The following is a 17357-nucleotide window of genomic DNA, read 5'->3' on the forward strand; positions in this document are numbered from 1 at the left end:
TAAATATGCTATTTCGAACAACAGTCTTCCAAGACAAACAATAAAAGAGTTTGCCAACTATGTTATGCTAGTCCATTAATTTAATGAATGAATGTTCCGTGCTGAAGTACCGTAACTGTGATATGTAGAATGAGTAGTGACTGAATGGCCTTGAACGTTCACTTGACATCTTTGTTCAGCGGTAGTATCATAGTCCATGAGGTTTATCTGAAGCGTGATTATTGCTAATTGAAGCTTTTGACCAATACCCTGCCTTATTGACTTGAAACTTAATCAGGTATCACACTTTTTTATAGCTTCCTTTAGGGTTAGGGGTGTAGCCAGGGGCGTCACTAGCTTTTAAAGGGGAACATTATCACCAGACCTATGTAAGCGTCAATATATACTTTAATGTTGCAGAAAAAAGACCATTTTTTTTTTTACCGATTTCTGAACTTTAATTGTAAATTTAATTGTAACGTGCACAATTTTTTTTGTTTTTAACCCCTTCTTAACTCTGAACGTACATTGAAAACGCACAACCCTAACTTAAAATGCCGGGCATTTGAGGCATTTGAGAAACTCCACCCGGATAGCCCCTCTAAAGAAGTCATATCCGGCGAATAGAGGCGGTAGTTCAGCTTATCATTGCCCGGTTGCTGCTAGCATGCCGTTTATTGTGCCTCGGTGTGCATTGTTTACACAACGTGCAGTACGTTACATAATGTATCTGTGTGGAAACTCGGTCGGTACACCTCCGAACCAAACCGACTCGAAACGGTTCAATACAAATACATGTATCGTTATACACCCCTAATTGAGACTCATCTTTTTGTTAACATTAAGATCTCGTTAATATTTCTGCATGACATGTGCTGATCTGTCAACGATACTACATCCTAAACTCTTTCTTTGAAAATAAGACACCTTACATAACTTAACTGTACACAAAGCACATTGGGATGTATTTTTAGTACAGATTTAAACAAACGTTGGTCAAATGATAACAAATAAATACAATATTTCACACGGTAATCTTACAAAACAAAGATTAAAATAGTTAGCCAACTATGTTATGCACGTCCATTAATCTAATGAATAAATATTCTGGGCTGAAGTATCAAAACTGCGAAATGTAGGCTGGGTAATGACTGAATGGCCTTGAACATTTACTTGACAGCTTTATTCAGTGGCGGTACGTAGCCCATGAGTTTTATCCGAGGCGTAATTATTGCTAATTGAAAACTTTATACAATACCCTGCCTTGATGACTTGAAATATAGTCAGCTATGGCAATTATTGATAGTCTCCATTGAACTTCATCTTTCTGTTAACCTCAAGATCTCATTAATGAAAAATCACCACGACAGGTGCTGGTCTGTCAATGAAACTACATCCTTAACTTCAAAATGTATCGATAGGAAACCTTGCATAACTCAACTGTACACAAAGAACAATAGAATGTGTTTGTAGTACAAGTTCAAACAAACGTTGGTCAAATTAAAATAAATATATATGCTATTTCCCACAACAGTCTTTCAGGATAAAGAATAATAGAGTTTTCCAATTATGTTATAAAAGTACATTTATTAAGTGTGTGATTGTTCTGTGCTAAAGTACCGTAACTCTGAAATGTAGGTTGGGTAATGACTGAATGGCCTTGAACATTTGCTTGATATCTTTGTGCAGTGGCAGTATCTTAGCCTATGAGGTTTATCTGAGGCGTGATTATTGCTAATTGAAAACTTGATCCAATACCCTGCCTTGATGACTTGTAATAGAGTCAGCTATGGCAATTTTTGATAGTTTCCAATGAGATTCATCTTTCTGTTTAAATCAAGATCTCATTAATGAAAAAGTTTGCATGACAATTACTATCATGTTAGACCCGCTCGACATCCATTGCTTTCCTCCTCTCCAAGGTTCTCTTAGTCATCATTGTCACCGACGTCCCACTGGGTCATGTCACCGATGTCCCACTGGGTGTGAGTTTTCCTTGCCCTTATGTGGGCATACCGAGGATGTCGTAGTGGTTTGTGCAGCCCTTTGAGACACTAGTGATTTAGGGCTATATAAGTAAACATTGATTGATTGATTGATACTGGTCTGTCCATGACAATACCTCCTTTACTCTTTCCTTGAAGATGTATTGACAGGAAACCTTACATATGTCAACTGTACACATAGCAGAATAGAATGTGTTTCTAGTACAAGTTCAAACAAACCTTGATCAACAAATAAATATGCTATTTCGAACAAGTCCATCCATCCATTTTGTACCTTTGGGGTCACGGGGGGCGCTAGTGCCCATCTCAGCTACAATTGGGCGGAAGGCAGTGTACACCCTGGACAAGTCGCAGGGCAACATTCACACTCACAGTCACACACTGGGGCCAATTTAGTGTTGCCAATCAACCTATCACCAGGTGCATGTGGGAGGAAGCCGGAGTACCCGGAGGGAACCCACACATTCACGGGGAGGACACGCAAACTCCACACAGAAAGATCCCGAGCCCGGGATTGAACCCTGACTACTCTCAGGACCTTCGTATTGTGAGGCAGACGCACTAACCCCTCTTCCACCTTGAAGCCCCACGAACAAGTCTTACAAGACAAAGAATAAAAAAGTTTGCCAACAACGTTATGCTTGTCCATTAATTTATTGAATGAATGTTCTGTGCTGAAGTACCGTAACTGTGAAATGTAGGCTGGGTAATGACTGAATGGCCTTAAACATTAATTTGACATCATTGTGCATTGGCAGTTCCTTAGCACATGAGGTTATTTTGAGGTGTGATTATACCCAGTTGGATACTTTACCCAATTCCCTTCCTTGATGTCTTAAGATATAGTAAGTTATGGCCATTTTTGATAGTCTCTGTTGATACTCATTGTACTGTTGTCTTCAAGATCCCGTTAAAGAAAAATTCTACATGACAGGTGCTGGTCAGTCAATGAAGCTACATCCTAAACTCTTAACTTGAAGATGAATTGATAGGAAACCTTGCAAAACTCAACTTTACACAACAAACATTAGAATGTGTTTCCAGTACAAGTTCAAACAAACCTTGGTGCACAAATAAATATGCTTTTTCGGACAACAGTCTTCCAAGACAAAGAATAAAAGTGTTTACCGACTATGTTTTGCTAGTCCATTAATTTAATGAATGAATGTTTTGTGCTGAAGTACCATAACTGTAAAATATAGGCTGGGTAGTGACCTAATGGCCTTGAACATTCCCTTGACATTTTTCTGCAGTGGAAGTATCATAGCCTATGAGGTTCATCCAAGGTGTGATTATTGCTAATTGAGACTTTTGACCAATACCCTGCCTTATTGACTTGAAACTTAATCAGGTATCGCAATTTTTTTATAGCTTTCTTTGAGATTAGGGGTGTAACCAGGGGCGTCATTAGCTTTTAAAGGGGAACATTATCACCAGACCTATGTAAGGGTCAATATATACCTTAATGTTGCAGAAAAAAGACCATACACTTTTTTTTACCGATTTCCGAACTCTAAATAGGTGAATTTTGGCGAATTAAACACCTTTCTGTTTATCGCTCTCGGAGCGATGACGTCAGAACGGGACCTAGGTAGTCAACGCCATTTTCTCCACCACATTACATGCAGCAAGTCAAATCAGCTCTTTTATTTTCCGTTTTTTCGACTGTTTTCATTACCTTGGAGGCATTATGCCTCGTCGGTGTGTTGTCGGAGGGTGTAACAACACGATCAGGGACGGATTTAAGTTGATTTACGTAGAATGTGCATCGATTAGCACGGCATGCTAATCAATGCTAACATGCTATTTAGGCTAGCTGTATGTACATATTGCTTTGTTATGCCTCATTTGTAGCTACATTTGCATCCATCCTTTCTCTCCACCCACATTTAATGCCAAAAAAACACTTACCAATCGATGGATTTAAGTTGCTCCAGTGTCAAGAGATGCGAAAGTCCCTCGTTTGGTTTTTACCGGCGATGCTAGGACAGAGATGGCAAAGAGATGGCAAGAATGTGTGGATATCCTGCGACAGTCAAATGGACAGTGGCTTCGCAAATAGCGAAAATCAAGCATTTTAAAGCTTTTTTCAGGGATATTCCGGGACGGGTAAAATTAAAAAATTTTTGGGGAAAAATTAAAAAAGCCACTGGGAACTGATTTTTATTGGTTTTAACCCTTCTGAAATTGTGATAATGTTCCCCTTTAAGGACAGGGGGGGCTTAGCCCACAGGAGATGAACAGGATGTGAGCATGAGTACAAAACTTCACAAACTTCACAAACGGCTAACAAAGATTTAAAAAATGATTCTTTGTTATTATTATTATTTTAGTCGGTTAAGGACATTAAATATATATGGAAGTCTGTATAGAAGTGAGAAACGTTTATGTATGCTGTAAGTAAGACTTAGAGTCCAGTCCGTCTGCTGATCTGAAAAAGAGCGAAAGCTGTCCAAGAGCTGAGGGACCATCTTCAAAGTGCAATGCTTAAACAAATAATGCAAACAATAAAATGTAAATTCCAGGGCTTGATAATAAGATGTCCCAACGTCCAAGGGACAGTAAAAAAAATGCACGGGACGATGGCTTTTAACTTTTTTTTTCTTTTTCTCTTTATCTATTTATTAATTTTACGTTTTTTTATTAAATGTCTTGGATTTTCCTCCCTCTGAAAATCCTATGAAATTTTTAACAATCCATTCTATAATAATACAACAGCTAGTAATATAACAAATCAATGCAATAAAACACATATATTTTTAATGATTTTTTTTTCATTGTTTTAACAACAGGCTATAGATTGTACAAGAGACACAAAGCTTAAAAACTAAATTACTTACATTTGCAGACACAAGGTTTTGTGCACCTTGACCACAGAGTTGAGAAGGAGCAAAGAGTTTCAATATTTGTATGTGAAAATCACAAAGAAATCTTCTGGAGGAGGATGACCCCTCTACTGGTATTTGGTTTACAAACTTTCAGCCCCACCTAAAACAAAATTCACCAGCCACCACTGATTATGATGCATTCTCATTTTAGGCAAAACATAAGACAATACTCTCTTAACAGTACAACTGTAAGCAAGAATAAGTCTTCAAGTAACAATATTCAAATACTAACTTTGTTGGGTAAAACAGACTTTGGTTTTATTCTGAATCCAGTGAAACAGATTGGTGGTTTTAGCAGATTATAAAGACTTTCAGGTGTTTATATATGTTTGAGTATTTGGCAGACACTTTTATCCAAAGCAACATACATGAAAAATACATATAAAACTATCACTGTAAACATGATCATTTACGGGAAGAATGTAATAGAAAATATCAATACAAAGTGTCAAGACAGAATAAACTCTCTGCTGTTGTAGCAACAGAGATACAGTCTATTGGTCTGTAAGATATATAGATATGTAGAATATTCACACATTGTTTACGTAGGATATACACATGTATACATAACCTGATCATATTGTTTATTCAATTTAAAAATAGCTGACCGTTTTTCCCCCTTCTCTGTGATTATTATTCCCAGTTTTGATCTTGGATGTCTGGTCACTTATAGTATATAAGAATATTCTATTACTGTTAATCAAAGTATGAACATGCCAAAACATGTGTCCTTTATCATAGTTACACGTATGACAAAAAAGTGTGTGAAAATCAGTGGTATTAAGTGAGATAAAATGAGCTGACAGTTCATTGCTCCTGCCAAATGAATTGCACTGAGTGGATCACCACTCCAAGATGGCGGCCGCGCGTCTCTTCTCGTCAGCGCTAGTAGGCAGAAGGGCTCTTTACGCTATGAAGTGAGGGGAAACTGAGTGAATAATAGATGGATATGACAGGTTATATGATTATTTATTTTAAATTCTTATTCGGGCCACCTCAAAATGAATATTTCGGGGGGCTTGAGCCCCCCTAATATAGGCCTAGTGACGCCCCTGGGTGTAACAATACACAAAAATGTTGGTTCGGTACGTACCTCGGTTCAGAGGTCACGGTTCGGTTCATTTTCGGTACAGTAAGAAAACAACAAAATATAATTTTTTGGGTTATTTATTTACCAAAATTGCAAAATCTTCCACCAAAAACATTTTTTCTTAGTGGAATATTTGATGTGAAGTAATCGGAACCTTGGATAGCTCAATAATTCATAATAACATTGATTTTGATCCAATAATATGTTTGAACAATGACAGTTTGAAAAAAACAAAACAGCTTTGTTTTATTAATCAACGTTGCAACTTTTTCTAAATTACATTTAGCCTTTAAGCTTTTTTATTTCACTTTTGTTTATGTTTTTGTTTATTTTAATAGTATTTTTAGAATGTGCCGTGGACCTTTAAAACATTAGCTGTGGGCCACAAATGGCTTCCGGGTTACACTTTTGACACCCCAGTTATAGAAAATAAAAAATAAAATCTGATAAATCCAGGGGCGTCGCCAGACATATTTCACTAGGGCGTGTGCCCCACTGTTGATCTGCAGTGCCCCAGTAAAACTTTCACCAATAAAAAAAAAACGCTTCAGAGTTTTAAGTCTACATAACATAGAGAACAGCGCACAGACTACTTAGTATGGTAATTGATTGCTACTGTATTCATTCCACGTAACGATGAGCACATGGCTACTTAATATGGTAATTTATTCACGTGTGGATCGAGACTTCAGTTGAGAGATCGAGAGAGAGAGAGAGAGAGAGAGAGAGGGGATGAGAATCACTGCTGAGGTAGGTGACGTTAGCCAACAACAATTTGTTAATTACATTATTTAGATTTTGATTTGACTCAAACTGTAACTCCTAGATGGATTTAAAAAAGTTATTCGCCCGCAGCAGGGAAGAAGAAGCGAGGAAAGAGAGATGTAAGTGAAGTCCTAGCTAGCTAGGCAACATCATTGTCTTAAGTTGATGCTAAGTTAAGTTGTATCAAGACAAACATATTCATTAGCTGTACGAGCTGTCGGGGGAATTTCCAATGAACATGAAACATAATGTTGGTTATTGTCTGCTGGTTCTGCATCAATGATGATTTGGAGTAAGCATGTGTGAGTTGAGTGCTTCTCAAATGGTTTATCTTCAGGAAGAAAAACATTTTTCCTTATCATCAAGTCGTGAGCCAAATTTTTAAATCATTCAAGTTTATTTCACAGAAAAATAGCACAGTAGACTTGTCTTGTTAATCGGTGTGACTTTGACTAAAATAATCTTGTTTTGTCACCAGAAAAATGGCTACAGCTAAAGCATCTGGTTTTGTTTCCAGAAAAAATAGTAACATTTCAGTATTTGTTTTCAGAAAGATGGCTGAAAATATCAGGTTTTGTTGCCCCATTTAGATTTAAAAAAATATATTTCCATGTCTGTCCGGAGTCCTCCTCCAACTTGTTAGTCGGTTTGCCTTTATCTAAAATACTCACTAATAGTCACTAGAAAAATGGCTAAAAATATCTGGTTTTGTTGCCACAATTGGATTTTTTTCTCCCTAAAATGTTTTTTTTTTCATGCACACATCTGACTGCGACTCATTGAAAATGACACACAATCCACTTTTATGTCACGACCCACCAGTTGGGAAGCACTGGTCAACTGTATAACAGTTACTGTAATATTTCTATGTCTGTCCAGAGTGATTGACCACTTTGCAAAAATGAAAAGGAGACGTTACAGTTTACTTCTCAGAAAATGATTCCCTGAACAGACACACAACAGTTGTTCATTTATTCTACTACTGTGGCTTTATTGTTTTGTGTATATTTTCTAGTTTTGTGTATCTGAAATAGGATTAGCCACATTGCCATAAATGGAAATTAAATAATATAAAATAACCCAGAGATGCTTTATTTTTTGTTTTACTTTTGTAGATGTTAAATTTGCAGATGATTACTGCAATAAATATTTCAAAAAGATTCATCATTTTTTTATTTTTTTATTTATTTATTTTTTTTCCCCAAGATGGCGCTGCTCTAGTGGCTGCTGTAGGCAGGAGCTCTGGGCTCTTGTGTCATCATTTTGTGTTTCCCTCTTGTTTTCATGTGTTATTATATTTTTTTGCATTTTGGTCCGGGACCCTTTGGGACTGTGTGACAAGGGGTGGCACTTTCGTGACCTCTGTGATGCTTTTTTTTTTGTGGACTTTTGGATCTGCCTCCCGGGAGCCTTTTGGCCATGGAGACCAGCTGCTGGGTGTCTGCTACACCGGAGTCTGTTTGGAGGGACTGAAGGAGATGCGGATGAGGGGACAGGGCTGCGGAGCTAGCACTGAGCGCTGGGACGGAGAGGCTTCGCAGTGTCTCGACTGGGTGAGCAGGTGTCGGACACCTCAGTCACCTTGGACGTATCCTCGCTCATCCATGCGGACTGGACATTGGCCGAGAGTGGAGTCGGCTGTCTTGGTTGCTTTGTTGGGTCTGCTCCTGTCTCTGGCCATGCTCCCTCCTCCCCAGCGGACAATGGCGTGAAACACCGCAGAGGCCACCACAGTGTATATGTTTATTTTACTTTTTATTCATAGCTGTATGTAGAAGTGTCTGGTTGTATCTGCTGCTTTAATGTATTTAATGTCCTCTGTGTTCTTTGATGTTTCTCTCTTACACACATGTAAGAGGGATGTGTACTATGGCTATGAATTGTTTTTTTTGTTTAGTTTTTTCCCCTTGGCCTCAGTCTGCACCCCCACTCCAGGGCCCAGGCTAAGACCGATTTTTTTAAATTTTTATTTCAATCTTCTATTCTCCCCAGACTGGGATTATTGCAGCCGTTTGTATGTTAGCTTTTTGAAGTATTACTCTACATGAAGTAGCATCTTTGGTTATTTATTTGTTTTGGGGTGCTTAAGGTATTTCATTAGGATTTTCTTGACTTGTACATGGCTTGGCTTGCGGTGGCTTTTGTTCATCTTTGGTTTGCTCCTAATGCAGACAAGTTGGATGCTTCTTTTCGCATGTGTCGCAAACACTCTTATTGCTGCAGTTCTTTGAGCGATGTCCAAACTGAAGACAACCAAAGCATAAACGTTCAGCTTGGATGAACTTGACTCTGTCTGCCACAGCTTTCTCCATGAACTTCCTGCATTTATGCAATGTATGATTGTTCCTTTTACAGAGAATGCATGTCATGGCATTCTTTTCTTTGGAGTATGTAATATTTTCATTGAAACTTGTCAGTCTTTTCATTAGAACTTGTGTACAACGTCTTTGCTCCAAAGCTTTGTTGTCTTACGGACCTTGGTTTGTCAGTCTCACTTGATTTCAGCGACTGCACTGAAGTGATAGGGTTTCAGGCGACTTTAGCTTCCCATGTTAGAAATATGAAAAAAAAACTGAAAGAGGGGAATTGTTTTTTCTCTTGTTCCATTTCCATAACCTTTCGATTCCAAGCTGCGGTCAACCAATCTGGTAACTTAGAAAGGAGCTTTCTGTTTTCATTACAGTCATTCAGGAGCTCCATTGCCTTGATGTTAACCATGGCAGCCTGACAACTGCGAAGAAAATGTGTGAACTCTCGTAGCTCAAGGCTATCCTTAGAACCTATCTTAGGCCACACATGGAGCTTATCTCTGTACGCTTTTGCAATTGTAAATGGGTTTCCGTATCGCTCCTCTAGACTCTCCCATTCAGCAGTATAGGCAGATTCAGTTCCGAGCAGGAAGTAACAATCAAGGGCTTTCTTGGCTTGACCACCTATGTATCTTCGTAGGTAGTATATCTTCTCATTCTCTTGTATATTCTTCTGATCTATCAAAAATTTGAAAAGATAGTTTCCAGTCACTATTCTTCAATGGATCCCCACTGAATGTTGGAGATTCAGGAATTGGGATTCTGTTGGCACTTAAAGCACGTGTTAGCACCTTAACGAGCCTGGCTGTACTGTCATTGGAGGTTTTCTTAACTTTTGATACGGAAGGCCAATGTGTAGACAGATGACTTGAGGGTGCAGATACTTGGTTATCTTCTTCAAAATCATCTCCTAGCACGTCACTCCGCTCTTCTTTGACACTCCTTTGATTATATATCAGCATTCTCGCCTTTGCTGCATTAAGACTGTCTCCAATTTCTTTATCTTTTTTCCGTTTTTCCTCTAGAGTTCTTTGTGGAGCTACATGTTCTTCTTCTATCCATCCATCCATTTTCTACCGCTTATTCCCTTTTGGGGTCGCGGGGTGCCTATCTCAGCTACAATCGGGCGGAAGGCGGGGTACACCCTGGACAAGTCGGCACCTCATCGCAGGGCCAACACAGATAGACAGACAACATTCACACTCACACTAGGGCCAATTTAGTGTTGCCAATCAACCTATCCCCAGGTGCATGTCTAATTGAGCTTTTATTTCAGCTTTATCTTCTTCTCTCTGTGTTCTTCGCCTCACTTCATCTTCTTCTTGATGTAAGCGACGCTCTCGGGCTCCTGCCTCTTGTTCAGCTATCTTCTTTCTAGCTTCAATGTTGGGACATTAACACTGCTTCTACAGTTGGAAAGGCTCAACAACGTCTTTTCTTTCTAAGGAAACTAAAATGTGCAAACATTCCGCAGAAATCATTGATAAACTTCTACAACTGTGCCATCAGCAGTGTCCTCACCTATGGCTTTTAGTGTGGTTCGCTAGCTGCACTAAAGCAAACCAACAGGCCCACCAGCGAGTGGTTAAAACGGCAGGGAAAATCACAAGGACTATACTCCCAGAGATGAGTGCCATGTACGCAGCTCGCTGCTTAAAGCGAGTACTCAACATCCTGAAGGACAAATATCATCCAGCACATGGCCTCTTCAACCTGCTACCCTCTGGAAGGAGGTACAGATCGATTTGCGCCAGGACTACCAGAATGTCTCACAGTCTGTATCCCCAGGCTGTGAGACTGCTAAATGAACAGCCTGCCCCCTTGCTGCCCCCGACCATCTTATTACCTCACTCTTCACCACCTCAATAATTGTGCTCTTGACATTGCATTGCTGCAGCATCAACGCAACACCCATTAGACATCTGACTGCTCCCCCCCACGTTCCTCTATACGTGTTGTCATAAACAAATGCTAAGCTAAACTATTAACTATGGTCAACCTGCACTTCAATGCAGTTTCTATGCCGCTGGACAAAGCTCAAATGAAATCTCGTTGACATGTATGACTTAAGTGTTATTTATGACAATGATAACAATAAAAAGGAATTGGAATTAATATTTAATTCCAATTGTTCTCTTTCTTGCTTGGCTTGCAGCAGCTTCAGCGGCAGCGTCTTGGCAACCCACAGAAGATTCGGTGCTTCCTTGCACTGTGTAACCTTTCAAAATAGACATGACAGAGCTTTTACAAGTTGAGTCGAATATAGAACCAGCTTCTGGCCATTCTGGCTCCTCTTCTAGAATATTTCCATCCAGACGGCTTGCAGCTACAGAGAGAATGAAAGTGGAAGTCTATGTACACATGTCAACTTTTCGTCGCGTTTCCTGTTCTGGAGTTGAAACTTGGCGTAGCTCTTCATAAGCACTCATAACATCTGCAGAAAGACGTTTGATTTCACCAATAATGGAATTAACCAATGACTCGCCCAAAAGTTCTTTTGATGATAATGGTGTCTTAGCAGTTTTAGCCTAAGCTCTCCATCTTTCATAACTGGCGTTGAACTTAAACTGAAGCGTGTTGATTTTCATCATTTGCATTCCTTTACCCTTTTCTGTTAGGGTTCTTAGTCTTATACCTCTCCTCAGCTGTTGATTTTCCTCTTGCTGCTTTTCCTCTTCAACACCACTCATAAGCCAGTACAGGTGTCAGGAGGACATCTTCCCTGTCCCTTACCTGTTCTGTAGGCCTACCTGACTTTGAAATTTTTTAATCAATTCAATTAAACACACTTTTAAATGTTTTTAAATTGTCCAATATGTATCAACAGAAAATATTAGCAATAGAATACATTTTAAATCACCCTTAGATATATCAGTAAAATGTAGATACCTTAAATGTAAATACCTTAGAGCTTAAACAAATACAAATCTTAAATTCCATTCATCCATTTCCTACCGCTTATTCCCTTTAGGGGCCTATCTCAGCTACAATCGGGCGGAAGGCGGGGTACACCCTGGACAAGTCGCCACCTCATCGCAGGGCCAACACAGATAGACAGACAACATTCACACTCAAATTCACACACTAGGGCCAATTTAGTGTTGCCAATCAACCTATCCCCAGGTGCATGTCTTTGGAGGTGGGAGGAAGCCGGAGTACCCGGAGGGAACCCATGCATTCACGGGGAGAACATGCAAACTCCACACAGAAATATCCCGGGCCTGGGATTGAACCCAGGACTGCAGGACCTTCGTATTCAATCTTTGAATGTCATTTTGCAAAACACTCAAAAGATATGCAGTTTATATCACTTCAAAACTTAAATATATGCAATCAAAGGCAATTGGAAAATATCAAAGACAATAGGAATGCTTCAATATTAAATGGCCAATAGCCTACTTTCACTTATTTAGCAAAACACCCTTTTAAATGTCTCTTGTATGAGAAGGTTCTTTTAACTTAAATTAAATGAGCAGACTTTTCCAGACGTTTACCACACACTCCACAGTATCTTCATAGGTTTCAGTCTCTTAATCACTCTTTTAGTGTCCAGTGTTCCTTATTAGCCAATAATATTTTCTTAACAGCCTACTCAAAACGCTGTATTTACCTGTGTTTCTTAATTTTGAGTGTGTGTGCGTGAGGGGGGGAAAAGGGAAGAGGGATTTTCTACTCCGTGCTGATGAGTGCTGCGTCAGCTGCGCTGCCCAGGTTCTTTAATGTTGCCGAGAGTCTCAGCGTTCTCCACTGCGTCGCTGAACAATGCGAGTTTTCACTGTAACTCCCTCCAAATAGCACAGACACAATGGCTTTCTTGAACTGATTTATTTGAAGGCTTCCTTTCCCTTCAAATTCAACGTGAAAACTGTAATAAATAAAGCACGTTACAAACGTAAAAATAATAACATGCACAGCATGTGGATCAAACATTATACCAAGTAAAATACCAACAAATGACAAACAAATACCTCGTTGGCCTGTATGCTTCTTTTAGGAGGAAATTGTGATCTTCTGGCTCTTATAGCCCAAACGCTTAAAGTCCTTGTGACTTTTTTTAGTCTTTGTTACAATCAGTCGCCTGCGATGAGGTGGCGACTTGTCCAGGGTGTACCCTGCCTTCCGCCCGATTGTAGCTGAGATAGGCGCCAGCGCCCCCCGCGACCCCGAAAGGGAATAAGCGGTAGAAAATGGATGGATGGATGGACAATCAGTCGATCTCTTTCTCCCTTCTCATTGCATCAAAGAAAATGTGCACTCATACCCGAAAGTAGCTTCCTTACATCCGTCGACAGACCAAACGAGACACTTCAAAATAAATGTATGCCCACAAACTTAACAAAAAGGCATGAAATGACATTTTTAACCATCCATCCATCCATCCATCATCTTCCGCTTATACGAGGTCGGGTCGCGGGGGCAGCAGCCTAAGCAGGGAAGCACAGACTTCCCCATCTCCGGCCACTTCGTCTAGCTCTTCCCGGGGGATCCCGAGGCGTTCCCAGGCCAGCCGGGAGATATAGTCTTCCCAACGTGTCCTGGGTCTTCCCCGTGGCCTCCTACCAGCTGGACGTGCCCTAAACACATCCCTAGGGAGGCGTTCGGGTGGCATCCTGACCAGATGCCCGAACCACCTCATCTGGCTCCTCTCGATGTGGAGGAGCAGCGGCTTTACTTTGAGTTCCTCCCGGATGGCAGAGCTTCTCACCCTATCTCTAAGGGAGAGCCCCGCCACCCGGCAGAGGAAACTCATTTCGGCCGCTTGTACCCGTGATCTTATCCTTTCGGTCATGACCCAAAGCTCATGACCATAGGTGAGGATGGGAACGTAGATCGACCGGTAAATTGAGAGCTTTGCCTTCCGTCTCAGCTCCTTCTTCACCACAACGGAACCGATACAACGTCCGCATTACTGAAGACGCCGCACCGATCCGCCTGTCGATCTCACGATCCACTCTTCCCCCACTCGTGAACAAGACTCCTAGGTACTTGAACTCCTCCACTTGGGGCAGGGTCTCCTCCCCAACCCGGAGATGGCACTCCACCCTTTTCCGGGCGAGAACCATGGACTCGGACTTGGAGGTGCTGATTCTCATTCCGGTCGCTTCACACTCAGCTGCGAACCGATCCAGTGAGAGCTGAAGATCCCGGCCAGATGAAGCCATCAGGACCACATCATCTGCAAAAAGCAGAGACCTAATCCCGTGGCCACCAAACCGGATCCCCTCAACGCCTTGGCTGCGCCTAGAAATTCTTTCCATAAAAGTTATGAACAGAATCGGTGACAAAGGACAGCCTTGGCGGAGTCCAACCCTCACTGGAAACGTGTCCGACTTACTGCCAGCAATGCGGACCAAGCTCTGACACTGATCATACAGGGAGCGGACTGCCACAATAAGACAGTCCGGTACCCCATACTCTCTGAGCACTCCCCACAGGACTTCCCGAGGGACACGGTCGAATGCCTTCTCCAAGTCCATAAAGCACATGTAGATTGGTTGGGCAAACTCCCATGCACCCTCAAAAACCAAAATGCATGAAAAAAAAAACCCTCAAAAACCCTGCTGGGGTTTTTGAGGGTTTTTTTTTTCATGCATTTTGGTTTAAATTCCCTTTTATGAAATTACCTTATTTGTTTTTAGAGAAATAAAACAAATTGTAATAATTATTAGTAGCAACAGTTACACTCTGCCTTGATGTCTTGAAACATAGTCAGCTAGGGCAATTTTTGATAGTCTCCACTGAGACTGAACTTTCTGTGGACATCAAGATCTCATTATTGAAAAATTCTGCATAACAAATGCTGGTCTGCCAATGATACTATATCCTTAACTCCTCCTTTGAAAAGAGGACACCTTATATAATCAACTGTACACAAAGCACATTAGAATGTTTTTTTTAGTACAAATTCAAACAAACGTTGGTAAAATGATAACAAATAAATATGCAATTTCACACACAACAGTTTTACAGGACAAAGAATAAAATAGTTTGCCAACTATGTTATGCTAGTCCATTAATTTAATGAAGGAATGAATGTTCTCTGCTGAAGTACCGTAACTGTGAAATGTAGGCTGGGTATTGACTAAATTTTTTGAACACACTTGTATGTATGGAGTGGCAGTGTCATAGCCCATGAGGTTTATCTGAGGTGTGATTGTTGCTAGTTGAAAATGTTACTCTATATTCTGCCTTAGTGACTGGAAATATAGTCAGCTTTTGGCAATTGTCGATAGTCTCCATTGAGAAAAATCTTTCTGTTAGCATCAAGATCTTATTAATGAAAACCTCTGCATAGCAGGGGCTGGTCTGTCAACAAAACTACATCCTAAACTCTTTCCTTGAAAATGTATAGATAAGACACTTTAGAGAACTATACCGTACAAGAAGCACAATAGCATGTGTTTCTTGTAAAAGCTCAAACAAACAGTCAAATCAAAGAAACAAATGGTGAAGTGAACTATATTTATATAGCACTTTTCTCTAGTGGCTCAATATTTAAGTTATATTTTAAACCAGTGTGGGTGGCACTGGGAGCAGGTGGGTAAAGTGTCTTGCCCAAGGACACAACGGCAGGGACGAGGTTGGCAGAAGCATGGATCGAACCTGTAACCCTCAAGTTGCTGGGATGGCCACTCTACCAACCAAGCTATACCGCCCCAAAATTTGCTATTTCGAACAACAGTTTTACAGGACAAAGAATAAAATAGTTTGCCAACTATGTTATGCTAGTCCATTAATTTAATGAATGAATGTTCTCTGCTGAAATACCGTAACTGTGATATGTAGGCTGGGTATTGACTAAATTTTTTGAACACACACTTGCTGTATTCATGGAGTGGCAGTGTCATAGCTCATTAGTTTTATCTGAGGTGTGATTGTTGCTAGTTGAAAATTGTACCCTATACTCTGCCATAGGGACTGAAAATATAGTGAGCTTTGGCAATTGTTGATAGTCTCCATTGAGAGTAATCTTTCTGTTAGCATCAAGATCTCATTAATGAAAACCTCTGCATAGCAGGGGCTGGTCTGTCAATGAAACTACATCCTAAACTCTTTCCTTGAAAATGTATAGATAAGACACCTTAGAGAATTATACTGTACAAAAGCACAATATTTTCTTGTAAAAATTCAAACAAACAGTCAAATGATAAGAAATAAACAGTGAAGTGAATTATATTCATATAGCACTTTAGTGGCTCAAATCGCTTTACATAGTGAAACCCAATATTTAAGTTACATTTTAAACCAGTGTGGGTGGCACTGGGAGCAGGTGGGTAAAGTGTCTTGCACAAGGACACAACGGCAGGGACGAGGTTGGCAGAAGGATGGATCGAACCTGTGAACCCTCAGGTTGCTCGGACGGCCACTCTACCAACCGAGCTATACCGCCCCAAAATTTGCTATTTCGAACAACAGTTTTACAAAACAAAGAATAAAAGAGTTTGCCAACTATGTGATGCGAGTCCATTAATTTAATGAATGAAAGTTCCATGCTGAAGTACCGTAACTGTGAAATGTAAGCTGGGTAATGACTGAATGGCCTTGAACTTATACTTGACTTCCTTGTGCAGTGTCAGTATCGTAGCCCATGAGGTTTATTCGAGGCGTGATCATCGCTAGTTGTAAACTTTACTTAATGCCCTGCCATGGTTGCATGAAATGTAGATTATTGTTGTGACTTCTTTAGTAAGTAAGATGACATAAAAGCTCAACAGAAATGAAAGATGGCAGGCAGGAAGTGAAAAGGGGACTTTTTTTTATTGCCTAGAGCCGATCTGCCCTGAAAACATCTTAATACAGTTACTGAAACCAATCACACACTTTTCCGGATTCAAAATAAAAGTGCAACACTGTACACTCTGTTTAACAACATTAACAAAAAAAAGTTCTTACAATTCGATCATGATTTCTCAAATACATTTTAGTACATCAATTTAGGAATATGGAACATGTGATAAATTCTTTTATAACATGTTCTGTTTGAGTCCTCAATTATAGAATAATTAGCAAGTTAAATATTACATTTTATTAATAAATAGAGAATATTAAAACTTTGTCATGCAGCAATACGAAGACCATTAACTTGTACGACATGTAATGTACAAAATATCAGAAGCATTTATTCAGGTAGAAATATCACAGATCACATAACCAACCATACTTTTGACAATAAAAGCATGATCGCAACAATCCACATTTTGTGTCATTAAGGGGTGAAAATGGTATTTCAACTTAAAAGTGTAGCTCTTTCTCTAAGTGCAAGAGCTCCTAAAGTAGGAATACAAATTCTGTATTTCAATAAAATCTGGCAAGATACCAA

General features: G+C 40.0%; 6 non-coding genes and 1 pseudogene across 6 annotated transcripts; all 7 read left to right on the forward strand.

The window, feature by feature from the left end:
* Positions 1-167: 167 nt before the first annotated feature.
* Positions 168-309, forward strand: LOC133563904 (U4 spliceosomal RNA). Its single transcript, XR_009809178.1, has one exon. It is a non-coding gene; the product is annotated as a U4 spliceosomal RNA (small nuclear RNA).
* An 848-nt stretch (positions 310-1157) lies between these two features.
* LOC133563897 (U4 spliceosomal RNA) lies at positions 1158-1297 on the forward strand. The gene has a single exon (XR_009809173.1). It is a non-coding gene; the product is annotated as a U4 spliceosomal RNA (small nuclear RNA).
* A 359-nt stretch (positions 1298-1656) lies between these two features.
* On the forward strand, positions 1657-1797 carry LOC133563927 (U4 spliceosomal RNA). The gene has a single exon (XR_009809198.1). It is a non-coding gene; the product is annotated as a U4 spliceosomal RNA (small nuclear RNA).
* A 1429-nt stretch (positions 1798-3226) lies between these two features.
* Positions 3227-3368, forward strand: LOC133563898 (U4 spliceosomal RNA). Its single transcript, XR_009809174.1, has one exon. It is a non-coding gene; the product is annotated as a U4 spliceosomal RNA (small nuclear RNA).
* An 11772-nt stretch (positions 3369-15140) lies between these two features.
* On the forward strand, positions 15141-15282 carry LOC133563895 (U4 spliceosomal RNA). Its single transcript, XR_009809172.1, has one exon. It is a non-coding gene; the product is annotated as a U4 spliceosomal RNA (small nuclear RNA).
* A 579-nt stretch (positions 15283-15861) lies between these two features.
* LOC133563903 (U4 spliceosomal RNA) lies at positions 15862-16002 on the forward strand. Its single transcript, XR_009809177.1, has one exon. It is a non-coding gene; the product is annotated as a U4 spliceosomal RNA (small nuclear RNA).
* A 594-nt stretch (positions 16003-16596) lies between these two features.
* On the forward strand, positions 16597-16726 carry LOC133563901 (U4 spliceosomal RNA; annotated as a pseudogene).
* The last annotated feature ends 631 nt before the right edge of the window (positions 16727-17357 follow it).

This window comes from Nerophis ophidion, linkage group LG12 (assembly GCF_033978795.1).
Source record: "Nerophis ophidion isolate RoL-2023_Sa linkage group LG12, RoL_Noph_v1.0, whole genome shotgun sequence".
Lineage (NCBI taxonomy): Eukaryota > Metazoa > Chordata > Actinopteri > Syngnathiformes > Syngnathidae > Nerophis > Nerophis ophidion.